Genomic DNA, 13,497 nt, shown 5'->3' with positions numbered 1-13,497 from the left:
GAACATTACACAATCATTTCTGCTGAATAATTTGGGGGGAATAATGGGTGGGATTCACCTAACAAGCCCCATCAGTGGAAGTCGTGCACAAGAGTTGCCACTTGTGCAATGGCACTTCCTCCCCTCTGTCCTCCCGTGCCTCCGAAATTGACTTTGCAGGGTGGGAGAACACCCCCCCCCCAGTTTGCAGGGGGAGAGGGAATCATTCCACCTGACAAGCTGATCAACTTGCAGAGATGAAACATTTGCAAGAGCGTGACGTTGAATTCCACCCAGTTGATCAACCACTAAGGAAAGTAGACCATATCTCGTACGTTTTGGTCGAACAATTGCAGGACCCTTTTACATTACTGCAAACATCAAATGCTACAACGGAGCAGCTCTGTGATAGAGAAGGAGGTGGGAAACAACCAACCAGCCAACCAACCAAACCCTTCAGAGTAGCCACAGCAGAAGTTATTAGAAGGGAACTTTACTGGTTATGGATAGGTATGAATTTCTGCTCATACAAGTAAGTATATAATAATCAATGAGATCCCAAGTTCCTGTAAAGGCAAAAATTACATTTGTCTTGCCCTGCCTCCTGCCCACTGCCAGGTTGTAGAGAAAGGAACCTGGCTCTGAATCTGAAAAAGGTTCTCCATCCGGATTTACAGGCTCGCAGTAGCCCTTGCAGGGGATAAGGACTCTGTAATTGTACCATGGGGTTGTGTGTCTGGCCTCCACATGGGGGCACCAACTTTCCATGAATGATTCTTCTACACAAACTCTGGCTTTAGTTGTTTTATTCAGGCATTATACAGTGATACCTCGGGTTACAGATGCTTCAGGTTACAGACACTTCAGGTTACAGACTCTACTAACCCAGAAATAGTACCTCGGGTTAAGAACTTTGCTTCAGGATGAGAACAGAAATCATGCTGTGGCCGCAGCAGGAGGCCCCATTAGCTAAAGTGGCACCTCAGGTTAAGAACAGTTTCAGGTTAAGAACGGACCTCCAGAACGAATTCAGTTCTTAAACCGAGGTACCACTGTACTAGTTGAGCTTTAAGAAAAATAAAGGTTAAGTACAATGAATGCAAAGGAGGGAAAACAAAATAACAAATAAACTAAAACCAAAACATAAACAGCACAGCTGATTAACCCTGATAGGTAGCTGTAAGGAAACAGGAAATTCTCTCAGGCAGAAACCTCTGTGTTCTGTGCACATCCCTTTGGAACCCTGGCCAATGTGTGGATAAGTGCAGAGTGTCTGCAGACAACACTGTTCATGAAATGATCATGCCTTTACAGCTAAGAATGAAACAAAAGGTTCCATTCATGAAATAAGTTGCTTGCTTATATTGCAACATGTGATGCTCTGAGGCAAAAATCACATTTAATGTTGTGATGCCATTGTGGAGTTAATTCAGTTTACATACCTTTCGGTCACATAATCAGTGAAAGTGATAAAGTCTGCAGAGAAATTTGCTGGTCACATCAGCCTCTTACATCACTTGATTTATTCCATCAGTACTGTCGCTCTTGTTTGTGGATGTGAAGCTTAAGAGTTAAACACCACGAGTTGTTATTATCTGTCTTGAATTTTCTCTGGTGACATTCCTTAGGGGAGACATTATCAGTTGCTGCTGCTGTTCCTTATTCCATTATGGCTGCTAAATTGGTCAATATTATCTCACTATATCATTTCAATGCTTCATCGCTCCTCTTCTGCTTATTTCTTAAAGCCTCCTCAAGAAATAAAAAAAATAACACCCCTTGGCCCAGTGTGCATCTCCAAGCTTCTCTAATTGGGTGATTGTTTATGAGACACACTTCTTTCCCTATTGGAATGTGAGTGATATTTCTACACGTGCCTTGATTATCTTCAATGGGAGCTTTGTGGAGTTTTGCTAATACTATCCAGAAAGAGAGAGAAATCTCCAGACGAAAGACACTGCGTCAAGCCAATTAAGCAGACTCTGCTGGACCATAAAAGGAAAGAGAAACAGACCATAGCTATTTGCTTTCTCTTTGGTGTTAATTATCTTGAGATATTGAATACTGGGTCCTAGAGACGTTTAAATGATCCTTGTAATTGGGGTATGGATTCAGACCATGAGAATTTTTCAGGTTCGTTTGCTCTGTTCTTTCTGCTTGATGTTTCCCTTTCATGTTCCCTTTCTGGCTTCTCTTCTTCAGGGCCCAGACGCCGCTGTTATGAATTCTTAATATTGGCAATAGATACAAACCACATCCCGATGACTAGAGAAGTTAATGTTACTGAGAACTTGGGTTCAGTTATATTGGCTAGTCTTCTAAGAGCAGGTCAATCCTCTGCATGTTTACTTGGAAGTGAAATTTGCTGTGCTCAATGGAGCTTACACCCAGAGGTGCCAGCTTTGAGGGCAATTTGGGGGTGTCAATGGACACAATATCAGGATGTCGGGAGGAGCTGGGTGTGGAGCTGAACGCAGTGATAGCACAGCTTCAACAGCTGGCTCTTCTCCCTCCTGCCATACCCACATCACTGGAAAAGCTCATCCTCCGGTCGAGTCCTTCGGAATCGCCTCCGACGATGATTAATGCCCTGGGCCTCTGATAAGGCTCCAGGCATGTTCCCTCATTACTCAGAGTATCCAGCAGCAGGGAAGGACGAGAAATTATGAGCTACATTGCAAAGAGTTTAAATTCTAGTTACGCAGACAGAAAAGAAACATCCACTTTCTGTGAAAGCAGAGAGCAACTGAAGAACAAAGGAACAGGAAACCAGTAACATCACATCAGTCTCCTGTCTTCCGTGAGACTTCCAATAGCCTGGAATCTCTGGAATGTAAAACAGAGTCTTGTGACCCCAAGCACTGCACAGTGGCATAAACAGAAACTAACACCTGCACCATGAGAAAGATAGCCCAGTGATGCCCAGCACATCATGAGAAGCTGCATGAAGATCCCAGGTTCAAATCCCAGCCCTACCTGGAGATTCTGGGATTTAAAGGTGGGATCTTGTGCATGCAAAGCATGGTCTTTTCCACAGACCGACAGACCTTCCCCACATTGCCAAGACGTGGCCAGGATAGTAGCAGCTACTAGACACCTCCAATGTGGTATAAGGGGCTGTGTGAATAAGTGTATAGTTGTGACCGTGTCCTTGTCACCCTTGTCCAGTAGGGTGGTGTTTTCACCTATTAGCATTCCACTGTTCTAATTAATTCAAGAGCGTTCTGGAAGCTTTTCTGTGTGAAACAAGCAGAAGGTTCATGATGTTTGGGTTATTCCTTCAGAAAAGCCGAGTGCAGCCAGCTTAAACTGGTTCTCTTTGTCAGGCAAGAATCCTAACACTCTTATCTCTTTCTGTCAAGGTCATGCTGGCCAGAAGGAGCCGGGTTTCACTTTCTCTTTCTATCTCTTTTCCTTCTGGTGTGGTGTTCTGTATATACAGTGGTACCTCAGGTTACATACGCTTCAGGTTACATACGCTTCAGGTTACAGACTCCGCTAACCCAGAAATAGTGCTTCAGGTTAAGAACTTTGCTTCAGGATGAGAACAGAAATTGTGCTGCGGCGGCGCAGCCCCATTAGCTAAAGTGGTGCTTCAGGTTAAGAACAGTTTCAGGTTAAGTACGGACCTCCGGAACGAATTAAGTACTTAACCCGAGGTACCACTGTACAGTCAAACCTCTTCTTACATCCGCCTCTGCTTGTGTCCATTTCGCCCAACGTCCGCAGCAAACCCGGAAGTAACCAGTGGGTTTGCCACCCGTGCCTGCGCGCAACGGTGCCTCGCCCAGTGACCCGTTTCAACCTCCGGACAGACCTCCGGAATGGATTATGGTCACAGGTAGAGGTTCCACTGTAGTGTTAATGTTTAGACTTATTATAAGTTATTGTAAGTTTAAGTTAAGTCTGCTGCAACTGGATTTCTTATAGACAGTGCCAATCTTGAATGTATTGGATTTGTGACCATTATGCTCCTTTGCCTTCAGTAGCATTAACGCTCTGCTGGATGAAATACAATTGCCTCTGGTCTATTTTGGGGGGATCCTGTTTTTACTCTGCTAACTATACTCTGGAATCTGCTCTGGATCAATGCTGAGTAGAATTCCATGACAGTCCTAAGTACAGTGGTACCTTGGGTTACAGACGCTTCAGGTTACACACACTTCAGGTTACAGACTCCGCTAACCCGGAAGTAGTACCTCGGGTTAAGAACTTTGCTTCAGGATGAGAACAGAAATCGCGCGGCAGCGGCATGGTGGCAGCGTGAGGCCCATTAGCTAAAGTGGTACCTCATGTTAAGAACAGTTTCAGGTTAAGAACAGACCTCCAGAACGAATTAAGTTCTTAACCCAGGGTACCACTGTACATGCTTGTCCCAGATGTCACCAGAGCCTGCCTGGAATTTAATAAGAAAACTGTACCCATGTGACCCCTAAAAAGTTCTTCACTATTTTAGACTTTTATAGAACAATGTTTTAAAAATATATAGGACTATTTTGAGGGCTAATCTTTTGTGTTTTTGCTTCTGTTTGTTTGGTGGTGTCCCCTTTTACCTGTTACAGAGATTTTCTGCACCAAACTTTACAATACTATAAAGTTGTGGCAGCGGCCATGAATTGAAGGGGTGTAGATTCCAGCATGAGTGTTCTGCTCCCCTATGCCACCACCATCATGCCCACAACTGCTCCATTCCATCAATTCCACTGGTGTACCGTTTGCAGAGGAATGGCTCTGTCAGCTGAGTGGAGCATTCCATCAGCATCTCTCTCATGGTGGTGCTGCATCTGCCATTATGCTGGCATAGCACGGCTTCCTCCACATACTATCAACCCTTAGCTGTGGAGCATCAGTGTATGATTGCAGCCTTAGAGGTGCTATTTTCGGGGCGGGATTTCTGCAAATGGACTGACTGAGGAAAAGTTTCATTGTGGTTAGCTGGAAAATACAGATTCACTGATTCATCCAGGCGTCATCCCACACAAAGCCACACCAAGAATTCTTCTTCAACCTGTCCTGGTCTATGATTTGCTCTTTCCAGACCTCTTCATAGTCTTCCCCTTCACTGTGCTTGATCTCTTCTGCTGTGCAATTCATGTTTGCATTCAGTCAAAACGGAATGTAATTAATCCAAATGGATGTAACCAATTTGAATGGACATTATGTAGCTCAGGATTCGATCATGGCACTACTTGAACATGTCGACTTTGGAAATATGCTGTGTAATCCCCATTGGACAAAGTACAGTGGTACCTCAGGTTACATACGCTTCAGGTTACAGACTCCGCTAACCCAGAAATAGTGCTTCAGGTTAAGAACTTTGCTTCAGGATGAGAACAGAAATCGTGCTCGGTGGCACGGCAGCAGCAGGAGGCCCCATTAGCTAAAGTGGTGCTTCAGGTTAAGAACAGTTTCAGCTTAAGTACGGACCTCCGGAACGAATTAAGTACTTAACCTGAGGTACCACTGTATTCCATTCAGCTGGACCTCAGCATGTCTTACTTTCTCTGGATCAGGGCCGTGGGAAACCACAAGTAGGTGCCTCAAGCTGCCCATGATGGAATGTCAGAGTAAACATCCCCAAGGTAGAAGTCCTTAAAGTATGTGTATTGCTAATTCTAGCAATACAAGATCTCAAAGTAGTTGTTTTACTACAAAGGAATTTCAGAAATAGACTGGAAAGAGAAGCTGCTGAATTGCAACTCATTACCAAACTTAAAACCATGGAGAGACCTGGTCTGAACAAAGACATTGGATTCTTATCTCATTATACATGACTAAGCCATTTTTTACCTTCTCACCCCTTGCCTTTTCCTGTAAGACCTTTTGCAGTCGTTAAGAGTCATCAACAGGCTCATCTCAGCTATCTGCCAATCTCCCATTCCCACCACCCTTCTGAGTAATACCCCTCCCCACCTTCTCACTATATAGAAGGATCTGGCAACTTCTGTTTCAGTGTATCTGAAGAAGTGTGCATGCACACGAAAGCTCATACCAAGAACTAACTTAGTTGGTCTTTAAGGTGCTACTGGAAGGAATTTTTTTATTTTGACTCTAGCATAAGGAGTTGCACAACAACTCATGTGAAGGTTTATACCTTCTGATTCATAGTTTCCACACTACTTAAACACACCAGTGGCACAGCGCTGCTTGTTGGTGCCCGGGGCGAGTGCATGTGTGTACCAGAGCGCACTTGCCCAGCCCTCGCCCCCACTGCTTGGCAGATGGGGGGGGCAGGACACAGAGGGTGCTCTTGACAAGGGCGGGATATAGGATGCTCTTCACCCTCCTCTCTCATCAAGCCCCTACCTCTGGAGCCAGGCAAGGCATGGGGAACTCTGTGGGGGCATCTGGCTGACCACCACCCCCAAATTCTGTGCCTGGGGCCTTGGCTATACCCATACTATCTCAATGAAACATGCACAAAGAATTTGTAATTGTGGAAGTCTACTGTGCCATGGAAAAATTGGGTTGGATGTGTAATCCAGTCTAATTCAAATGGATATTATTTAGTGCTAACTCACCTGCCCCCACACCCAATAAAAGATCATAATTATGAGGCGAACATTGAAAGGACAATATGGTTGGATGCTAGCTGGGTGATTATCTCAATTGGAATTATTTGCATGGTAATTCCCACATTTTAGGATATTCCCTCTCCCTTTCCCAACCCATACTACCTGTAAGAGACAAATATTGGATATTAGCTGGTCTGATGCTAATATACAGGATGAGTCAAAATAAAAAAAATCCTTCCAGTAGCACCTTAAAGACCAACTAAGTTAGTTCTTGGTATGAGCTTTCGTGTGCATGCACACTTCTTCAGATACCAAGAAGTGTATCTGAAGAAGTGTGCATGCACACGAAAGCTCATACCAAGAACTAACTTAGTTGGTCTTTAAGGTGCTAGTGGAAGGAATTTTTTTATTTTGACTATGGCAGACCAACACGGCTACCTATCTGTATCTGATACAGGATGAGGATCAGGCTAAGGAAATAGGGCCATCCTGCAATCCTAATCAGTGCTTGAACTGTGGGGCTTTGATGAAATCCACACTCCTCACATAAAAATCAAGCCACTCCTTGACTTTTTCAGCCAAATCAAGTATAGCCTTCTAAAACCAGTAGCTAAGGGATCAGAATTGGAACACTGGATGTGGCATATGCCTTGCACTCTGGTCATTATTTTTTCTTTTTCTCTAGTATTTTTCTTTGCATTTCTTCCAGTTAAGGGCCTTTGCGGCCTACGCTTCTTCTGTTTCAGAAACTTACTTCATGTTCTTCCTGTAATGTAATTCCCCCGCCCTCCAGGAGCTAGATGAAATGACATGAGGGTTGGAGAAAGAATGAGCATTTTCCCTGTAAGATAACTACAAAGTCAAGTGTTGTTATAGTAGGGTGGTGTTTTCCCCCACATTAGCATTCTGCTTCAATACCAAGGGATCACATGAGAATTCAAGCATCTTCCGATATGTCCATTTGTAATGGGCTACAGTTTAAAATGATATATGATCTCTCACAAAATGCTTTTTTACTGGGCCTCAAAATAGCATTTCCCGCTTTCAGATTAAGTATGGCAGATGGGAAAAGAATCAGCCCCCTTTCACAAACAATCACAATTACCCTAGGGATAAAGCATCTTTGACTTTTGGTATATACAATATCAAAATACACATGTAATCTTTCTGCCCATCATTCTAAAATGAAGCTGTCATATTGCTTAGCGCTCACTGCAAAATAGCTATTAGGCTGTGGAGAGAGCAATTCTCATTCCATGGAAGTTAACTGTAAAGAAGTCGCATAACACTATAATCAGAGCCTATTGAGCTGCCATTGGAACCCATGACTCTCTTGACATGGATTGGAAATGGGTCTGGTCCTCCTATTAGACAGAGAGAGATGGCTCCCTCAGACAGTTGATTCTGGGTGTCAGGAAAGGGTGAAAATTGTCCAGTTATTTAATGTATTAAATATTGTAATTTAACTCTCAGACAGAAGCAGGTGTGGATATGTTTTTCCCTCAGGTGCCAAAATAACTTGATTAGCCTTGGATTACGCTGCCCATTGACTTAAATGCTGCCGTTTGCTTTTCCACTTCAGGCAGCAAAATGTCTTGAGCAGACCATGGTTGAAAATAGGTTGACTGCACAAACTACTGTCCTTCACCCAACTTATTTTATTTATCTATAAAATTTGTGCACCGCCTTTCATCCGAAGATCACAGGGTGGTTAAAAACATAAAAATATGAAATGAAAACACAAAACACATAATATAACAAAAACAAAACAACAACTGCACTCCAACAGACACGTTTAAAAGGCTGTACAATGTTAATCAGCTAAACACCTAGTGGAAGGGAAACATTTCCACCTAGAGCCTAAATATATGTAATGAAGGTACCAGGCGAGCCTCCTTAGGGAGAGCATAACACAGACTTCTTCTGTATCCTCCTATAGTAGCCATAACATTAAAGTCTATAACATTAAAGTTCTGAGCTCCTTTGCGACAGAACCATGAGTATGGTCCTGGCTTCTAGTGTATATGATAGTCTCTTCCTTCCTGTCTCTCTTACCTCCTCTCTCTTCTTGTGGCTCAAATTCCTTTCCTGGACTTACAGCCCCCAGTTGCCTCTTCCACCTGCCCTGTTTGTGCTTGATGGGTGAGTGAATCAGTTCATTTTTGTTTCTTTTAGGTTCACCTTCTTCCAGTCTGAAGTTCTTCACATTTCCACATCAGTATGTGAGTGCTTTTTTAAAAAAATAAAAAACCTCATGAAATTCATCAGTATGTACTTTCTCCTAATACTGTATACATATTTTTGTATGAAATTTGCCAAATCTACACATTTTTTGTAAAGCAAATTCCCCTGATATAAAGCAAATTTGTTTGTTATTTTCAGTAACAGATGCCTTTCAATGCACACTTGACCCTAGTATATGCATTCTGGAGAAAGGCACTGTGAAATTCAGAGAAGTGAGAATTTTGAATGGCGACGTTTCAGTTTGTGTATTGTTTGGGAAGTGTGACTTAGGTAGTTTCACCTTTAAAAATGAACTGAATTTAATTTGTTTTCCACCCCTGCCCTCAAAAGAGATGTTTTGCCTGTACTGTACTGTGCTTTGGAGCCATTACCAACCTGAAGCATACTCATATATCATTCTGAACACGTTACAGCAAGAAACACAGGAGTCCCCTTGGTACATCCATTCTACTCTGTGCTGGTTTGTGCTAATGCTAACACTGTAACAGAAACTCTAGCATTCTGGATCAAATACCAGTGAGAGTGCATAGGAAGCTGCTTTATACTAATCATACTGCTGCTCCATCTAGCTGAGGGCTGCCTACATTGACCACAGGGTTTCAGGCAGGACTCTTTCGCAGCTCTGCCTGGGATTGGGCATGGGACCTTTCACATGCAGAGCATCATGTGTGCTACCACTGAGCTATGGCCCATCTCCAGAGTTTTTATACCATTTCTATTGTGACAAAAGTTGCACACCACTGCCCTCTCTCAGCCAAGTGGTAGCAGGATTCCAGGGGGTTCCTTTGAGAATCAAGACTTGGTGGAGGTTGTCGTAGCTTTAAGAAAGATGATTTGTTCACATATTTACACCTGAGTTAGGATGGAGTCCTGTTCTTTGTTATTGTTGTTGTTTAGTCGTTTAGTCGTGTCTGACTCTTCGTGACCCCATGGACCAGAGCACAGCAGGCACTCCTGTCTTCCACTGCCTCCCGTAGTTTGGTCAAACTCATGCTGGTAGCTTTGAGAACACTGTCCAACCATCTCGTCCTCTGTCGTCCCCTTCTCCTTGTGCCCTCCATCTTTCCCAACATCAGGGTCTTTTCCAGGGAGTCTTCTCTTCTCATGAGGTGGCCAGAGTATTGGAGCCTCAGCTTCAGGATCTGTCCTTCCAGTGAGCACTCAGGGCTGCTTTCCTTCAGAATGGATAGAATTGATCTTCTTGCAGTCCATGGGACTCTCAAGAGTCTCCTCCAGCACCATAATTCAAAAGCATCAATTCTTCAGCAATCTGCCTTCTTTATGGTCCATCTCTCACTTCCATACACCACTACTGGGAAAACCAGAGCTTTAACTATACGGACCTTTGTTGGCAAAGTGATATCTCTGCTTTTTAAGATGCTGTCTAGGTTTGCCATTGCTTTTCTCCCAAGAAACAGGCGTCTTTTAAGTCCTGTTCTTACAGTATGGTCATCTCAAGAGGGGCTTGTTCCCCTTGGCAGTGCAACTCTGGAGTCCAAGGCATCTCTCCCAACCTCCTTTCAGCCAAAGATGGATCTCAGTCTTTGTTTCAGCCATGCCAAGCCTCATGCCAAAGGCCCCAAACTCTTCCTATGGCATCATGCCCAGTTGCCCTGGCAACCCTGTTCACGCTTCAGGGCAAGAAGATTATTATTATAAGAACAGTTCTTTTGCATTGCCAATGGCCCTCAATGACCCTGAATTGTTTCTTAGTGGCCCTAGTTTGGCCAGGTTGTTTTGCATAGGCTAGCCCAAGAATTCCTCTTCATGATACAGTGGTACCTTGGCCCCCGAACAGCTTAGCTCCTGAACAATTCAGCTCCTGAATGCCGCAAACCCGGAAGTACGTGTTCTGGTTTGCGAACGTTTTTCGGAAGCTGGACGTTCAGCATGGCTTCTGTGGCTTCCGACTGAGTGCAGGAAGCTCCTGCAGTCAATCGGAAGCCGTGTCTTGGTTTTCAAATGGTTTTGGGACTCCAACAGACTCCCAGAATGGATTCAGTTCAAGAACCAAGGTACCACTGTAGTCTGTTACACTGTGTTGTGAATTTCTGCTGCATTTAAGAAATTCAATACCTCAGGTTAAGTACTTAATTTGTTCTGGAGGTCTGTACTTAACCTGAAACTGTTCTTAACCTGAAGCACCACTTTAGCTAATGGGGCCTCCTGCTGCTGCCGTGCCGCCGGAGCACGATTTCTGTTCTCATCCTGAAGCAAAGTTCTTAACCTGAGGTAATATTTCTGGGTCAGCGGAGTCTGTAACCTGAAGCATATGTAACCTGAAGCGTATGTAACCCGAGGTACAAATGTGCTGAATACTGAGTACAATTTTCCTAATGGGTTTGTTTCCGTAAGATGGACATTCAATTTATATTTTGAACTTCTAGGATGGTGACACTTTCTTGCAAAATGTCCTTGGGTGAAATAATACATCTACTTGAGTGAATGCCAGTAATGCAGAGCACAGCTATTTGCTTTCAAGGTAAAACTCCTTTTGTGCACGGAATTCTCCAAGTAGGTAATCAGCTATTCAGTGCAGGAACACGTTTCGCAAGTCTCCACATATTATGCATGGCAATTTAGTACAGAAGTCACATTCTAGTTAGGAACAAAGTTCTTCCCTTTAGGCAACCAGTTTTGGTTCCAATACAAAGGCTTATTATAGCAGCCAAGTACTTCTCATACGTTATCTGCTGTCTCTTTAACTTTCCTCCTCCTTTCTGGGGATTCCGCCATATGACTCTGACTCATAAATACTCCCTTGAGTCTGACTCGGTTTCATTTGGCTACACTCCAGTAGATTTTGGTAGTACCCCCTTTTGCGTATGCACCCATTTTTATTTATTAATGCCATAAAATGTATATACTGCTTGTTTTAAAAAAATCTCAAAACGGTTTACAAAAAGATAAAACAAGAAAATCCAAGGACAATTCACAACCATACTTTAAAACATACAAAAGTTAAAATGCTAAAACAGATTGAAATTACAGTAAAGATCCACATGCAGATAATCAACACACAGTTCAGTCATGGGGATGTAGAAAGTGTTTAACTTGGCTAGCTTGGATTAAAGTACACAGAGACTTCCCATAGATAATATTTTTTCTGTGGGCTTTTAATGCACTGACCTGGGCATATATCCAGGCTGATTTTGGCTTTGAAACAGCCAGACTGATCTCTCTGGAATGTTACTGGAAACAGCCATTTTGAAAGTTTTAACACACAGCAGGTCCCTAGTCCTACAATCTGATCTGTGTGATTTCAGTTCACATCTTATTTATTCTTCTGAAACTGTACCAGTTTTATTCATATTTGTTTTCACATTTCCATGGAAATGCATGAAGCAGCATACAATAATTGAACCTACACATGAGTGTCCATTGCTCCCTTTCATATCCAGCTGTCAGAGTGCAAGATCAAAGCTGATTTCTGTGGCTTTTAAAATGTGTTTGTGGGAAGGAGGTCACTGTTTTTTGTTGTTGCTATGTACGGTATTTTGTATTCTCATTTTATATTTTTCTGTTGTGATTCTCCCTTGGATCTTTGGATGAAGGGCAGCATACAAATTAAATAAATAATCATAATAAAGGCCTGAACACAGCTTATGCTGTAACTGTTGCTTGTTGGTTTTGATAGATACAGTGTTGGCAAAATATCTGAGGGCTGTTTAAAGTGGTATAATGCTGCTTTCAATGCATAGCACAGATAAGTTTCCTTGGAAGTAAGGATGAACTCCTATAGAGTGCATACCCAAACGAAGGCCACAGGACCAAGCCACACGTTGCACTTTTCCTATTCACACTTACCTGGCAGTAGGTATCCTTGAATTCAATGGGAATTGCTTATATTGGAAAGCACTGTCGATTTACTTCAAGAACACTTTCTGTCCTGTGCTCCATACACATACTCATGTGGAAGCAAGTCTCACTGAGTTCAATGGCGCTTACTCGCAAGTAAGTCTGCACAGGACAGCCATATCTTGTAGACATATTAGTTGTGATTCCTGCATTGCAGGGAGTTGGACTAGATGACCCTTAGTGTCCCATCATACTCTACAATTCCATGATAACAGTATAGCAGTAAGGCAGTCTCTGCCTTAGGTGTTTGTTTTGCACTGTTTTTAGACCTATCTCCAGTTATTTCTATACAGCATTTAAAGTACACTATAAAGTTTTAAGGGGATGCTGGTGGTGCTGTGGTCTAAACCACTGAGCCTAGGGCTTGCTGATCCGAAGGTCGGCGGTTCGAATCCCCGTGACAGGGTGAGCTCTCATTGATCGGTCCCAGCTCCTGCCAACCTAGCAGTGCAAAGAAAAACTGTCTGTGGACAAACGTTGGGTCCCTCGGCCAGTAAAGTGAGATGAGCGCTGCAACCTCAGAGTCATTCACAAATGGACTTAACTGTCAGGGGTCCTTTACCTTTACCTTTTTATAAAGTTTTAAAAGGCCATTTCCGATATGCAAAACTTGAAATACACTTTATCTGTTTCATAATTGTTATAAATCACCTTGCCACACGCGTAAAATGAGATTCATAACAATAAATAAATATCCTCAATTTCATAGCGAACCCACCCTTCGTTTCACGTTAGCAGCCTAGGCAGTGACAATGGATACAGACCGTCGAAAACTTTCCGCACACTAAACATTCACTGTACTTTATTTGAATCGCCCATATTGTTTGTCATCCATCATCATCTATTGAAACGCCTCAAAATTCGCCCTCAGTCTGTTGGCGATGATTTGAGACGGGGCGGG

Source organism: Podarcis liolepis (genome assembly GCF_965112155.1).
Source record: "Podarcis liolepis genome assembly, chromosome: 9".
NCBI lineage: Eukaryota > Metazoa > Chordata > Lepidosauria > Squamata > Lacertidae > Podarcis > Podarcis liolepis.
Note: the sequence above shows the minus strand (reverse complement) of the source record.